This window comes from Montipora foliosa, chromosome 1, assembly GCF_036669935.1.
Source record: "Montipora foliosa isolate CH-2021 chromosome 1, ASM3666993v2, whole genome shotgun sequence".
In the NCBI taxonomy this organism is placed as follows: Eukaryota; Metazoa; Cnidaria; class Anthozoa; order Scleractinia; family Acroporidae; genus Montipora; species Montipora foliosa.
The window spans coordinates 26,520,648-26,525,647 of record NC_090869.1 but is presented as its reverse complement, the minus strand read 5'-3'; positions in this window follow the sequence as shown (position 1 = coordinate 26,525,647).

The window sequence follows — 5,000 nt, the reverse complement described above, 5'->3', positions numbered from 1 at the left end:
TTCCTGTTCTCAAATTTGATATCTGAGAGTGTAGCGGCAATAAGGCTTTCTGGGTATCCTCGTTCAATAAGACTTGCTCTAAAATGCGAGATTTTAGACTTGAATTCATTTTCAGAGGAGTTTGTACGGAGAAGTCTAAGTGCTTCGCCAGTGGATAAAGATTAGTGACAGGCCTGCACGGACTCCCTGTGTGATTTAATTGTAGATGAATGTAGCCTTCAGTGGCTGAATTAGTGACAGGCCTATACGGACTCCCTGCATGATTTAGTTGTAATTGAATGTAGCCTTCATAACTTAGCTTTAACTAGCCTGTCTGAAAGAGATTTACCTCTTCTGTACTATAGGATGGGCGGATTCTTGAAGATAGTGTTCAGCAAAGGCTGATTTTGTATTAAGTCCCAGTTTAGCATGAGTATATTTTTAAGGTTACCCACCGATGGGTGGTATGTTGTGACAAATGGCAAGATTTGTTTCCGTGCTTTTGCTTTTTGTTGGAGTGCCGACTGTCTTCCGGCGAAGTGGACTTCTGATAACGTTGTTTGTATCATCTTGTGAGGATAGCCGCGCGCAATGAGGGGCGATTTAAAATTGGTGATACTGTCATTAAAGGCTGTCTCAGAAGAGTTTGTTCTAAGGAGTCTAAGGGCTTCTCCTTTAATAAAACCTTTTTTAACGCCTGGTGGGTGGCTCGAGATAAAATGTGTGTACTGAAAGGTTTCAGTCGGCTTGTAATGTGTTCGGATGTCAAGGATCGATTCGTTTCTGAATCTTTCTCCTTTAGATATGATTGTGTCGAGAAATGTTATTTCTATCTCTGAGATTTCAGCCGTGAATTTGATTGTAGGGTGGAAGTTGTTAGCTTGTTTTATGAACAGGTTTATTTCCTTTATGTTGGAATCCCACAATGAGAAAATGTCGTCAATGTAACGTTTCCACTTTATTGGTTTTGTGTTGCTTTGGTTTATCAATTTTGTTTCTATTTCCGCCATGAAAATGTTGGCAAATGCAACTGCCATTTTCGTACCCATTGCAGTTCCATGGGTCTGGAGGTAATTTTTTCCAATAAATTGGAATGAATTCTCTTTAAGGATAAGGCAAAGCATTTCTTTGAGATTGTGGGATGGGATGGGAGGGTTGTAGTTGTGAAATCATTTTTCGTATGCTTTGCATACTGTTGTGATACCCTCCTCTTGCGGTATGTTTGTATACAAGCTTGTTACATCCATAGACACCAAAATAGTATTTTGAGGGACCTTTGTCTTCTCTATAAAGTTTATGAAGTGTGTTGTTCCGGTTTGTAATCATAACAGGAAATAAAAGAATTGGAAGCTCGCAATATCTTCAAATATTTGAAGGAGCTGATGTCAGGAGTGCATGCAACGGGGCAACGGGACAGGAGAGGCGCCCATCTCTGCAGTAAGTTACGCGGTGGTCGGCCTCTTGTCTTATAAAGCTTAGAAGCCTGAGAAGCTGAAAGGATGCGCTCATAAACTAAAAAAAGAAAACTCAAAATCGATGGCAAAGTTACATTACTTTGACCCGTGATGATGCAATCTGATGCAATCCGATGCAATGATGCAATATGATGCAATATATCACATCAGGAGCTCATGGGCCCCTGATCCCGTGTTTATGGAAGGGCTTGACACCCACTTATATAAGCACTGTTCTATCACAAGGTTGTAGCTAGCGCAGGGCTTCAAAAAACGATTGAAGTTTTTTTTAACCTCAATTTTCACTTTCTGTAGAGTTGGCTGTAGCTGGTTTTAACTTTACGATGATTCGTTTACGTTGACAACTTTTCACAACTTATTCGCTCGTCTTGGTGAAAACAAAAGTTGCGTGAGGGGGGTAGGGGGGGGAAGTTGCACTCGAGACAATTTTTTTTTCCAGTCGGTCTGATTTTACCTAAAAATTGGCACTGGCCAATATTGTTTTAGTTTGTGTTCAGGTCGCACATGTAGCTACATGACAAGGCTGAATTCTTGTGTAAACATTGAAATTGAAGTCGGTTGATAAGCTTTGCATGCCATATGTTGCAGGCCACAACAACGGCCCTCTCCTTGGCGCTTCATATACCGGCGAAATCGGGGTTAACACTTATCGGAAAAAACGGCGTTTGAAACTCTTCATGATGACCAGACCAACCATTCATGTTGCGCCCCACAATAGCACGTTCACTCTGTTTTCGCGCACTTTCGAATATCCTAATAAGGCTGGTTTTTTTCACTAGCCACGGAATCGGAGTCGGAGTCGTAAGAGCGCTTATGACCTTGTAAAAATGAAAGATCGGAGTCGGAAGAATCAGAACGTTCCCAATTTCTTCGGACTCCGATCTTTGATTTTTACTAGGTCATACGCGCTCTTTTAAATGAACACGAAATTGACATTTTTAGGCCCCGTCTGTGTATATGGAGGAAAGCTGTCCCTTGTAGAAGAGTCATCCGCTTACCCGGGCTACCCTGGGCGAACCAACTTTTCCTATATTTTCTTATAAAATGTGGCGAACCGTTTATATGAGAAACACAAAGTTGGCTCGGCTAGATAGGTAACCCGCCTGGCAGGGTCATCCTCTTTCGAAGATAGGGTCACCCTCCTAGCTGGGACAACTTTTCTTCATTTACTATATGTATATATTATATATAATAATATATATAAATACAAATATATATATATATATATATATATGGGTAGAAATATATATATATATATATATATACCAAATTAACAGGCAGAACCCCTGAAGGACATACCACCACCATCGATAGCTTTGGTCCTTCCAATAAACCGAAATGTAGCTGGTGCGTGCTAATAAACAAGACCTCTACTTTTACAGGGAACGGGGCGGGATGGCAAGGTGTTTGACATTCCATACAGTGAATTGTCATTCAACCTTTGAGTGTCCAATTTGTAGATTACAATCTGTAGGGAAGAGCAAGGCAGCTTTCAACATGCGCCTTATTAATCACAGGAACCATATTAAGAGAGGAGTCAACAGCTGTGAACTATCAGAACACTTTCTCCACAACAGCAGATCTCATGACCTTGGCAAAGACCTCACAATTACGATCATTGAACAAAGTTAAACGTATTAACATGACAATTAAACGGAAAAAAAGAAATACTCCGAGCTACAGAAATATTTTGGCAAAGTCGGCTGAACACATTGCAACCAAACGGTCTTCATAAGAGAATGGGCTAGAACTCAGAGTCGAATATACCTTTATTAGGTATTCAGTACATAAATAACGTTTTACAACGTAAGTTAAAGAGGTCATTCCACTCTACGCCCTCACGAATGTAATTAATCTATTAGAACACTATTACCGGTCGCAACTAATCAAGTAACGAACAATTCTTTATTACGTCATAGAGCGGTTTTCAATCGAGTGTCGAAAGTAATTAGATAATTACTTTGGTTTATAATTACTTCACTCAGTGAGTGGTTCAAAGTTCTCGCGCCATTTTTTCAACCAATCAGAAGTGAAACCAAAACCAATCGTGGCTCGCGCGTGCACATTTTCCCGCGCTTTGTGCCGGCGACTTGTAATTACTTCGAGTTTTGATTGGTTTGCTGGATTGTCTCCGTCCTTTATGATTGGCCAAAGTAATTACTTTGGTTTTGGTTTTACGACACTCAATTGAAAATCGCTCTAGTTTTCACTAGCGACGCAAGCATAATCACAAGTAATAGAGCATTTACTTGTTGTTCACTAGTGTCTATTGTTCTGACACAAGGCGCTAATGAACAACAAGCTACTGAGCTTGCGTATGCTTATGCTTGCGTTGCTAGTGAAAACCAGGCTTAACAGATCATTAATGTATTATTGAACCCAATGTAAAGACCCCTGATGAAGGCAGAAGCCGAAACGCGTTGGGTCTGAATAAAGATTTTATTTGTTGGAAAACGTTTCTCTTGTGTGCAAATTATATATATATATATAACTGCCAGTGGAAATGCTAGTGTTATGCTAGTAAGCATTGTTCCCCACTTTCAAATTTGTATATCTTTACATGTAACCGTTATTGTTGTCAGTTGCCTGATGATTGCTTCATTAGAAGCATGAAACTCCGAGTAGCAATTAAATGTTTTTGAACTAGTCCGACTCCAGAAATTCATCTTTATATATATATATATAACTTGCATAAAAGAGGATGATGATCTTCCAATAAAAAGCACTTTACCTTATTAAAACCCAACGCGTTTCGGCTTCTGCCTTCATCAGGGGTTTCTGCTTTGTGTTTGCTTAATTACATTTGATGAGTGCTATTTACAATGACGCAGTAAATAGTGCGATTTGTAATTGTATGTCAATTAGTTGCTGACGAGAATAGACGGATATGAGAATAGTTTTGCCAGAAGGCACGTAATAGACCATTTTCGAATTCTCAGGACTGGATCTAGCATGGAATGGAGGCTAATGCGGGCAAATCTTTTCAAATGCAAATTAATTTGCCCGTATTAGCCTCCACTTCATGCTAGATCCAGTCCAACCGTTAGAATACGAAACTGGCCTATTTGTAGGCCTTGAGTGGAGCGCCCTTTATGACTTATGTTTTAAAACATTATTATTGTACTTATGTTTTAAGACATTATTATTGTACGGTTTTTGCTTTATAAAGATTTTTTGCATATGCCAAATTCTAGCCTATTCTTTTATTCAGTCCATTAGGCTGTATAGTATTTAGCCTTCTTTGCCAGAATATTTCCCGTCTTCGAAGTATTTCCCTTTTCCTTTCCATGACCATTTCATCTCGTTTTATCTGTTCGATGATCGTAATTGTTACGTCATTATCAAAGTTATGAGTTCTGGTGTTGTAAAGAAAATGCTCGGTGAGTTCACAGCTACTGACTCCTTTTTAATGTGGTTCCTGTGATTGTTAAGACGGATGTTAAAGGTCCAACATACTGTAACCCAAGAAGATTGACAATCTCCTTTTTTTTTAATCAACAAGGCTGGACATCCAGCGATGTAGTCACAAGCTAGTAGGATCCGAAG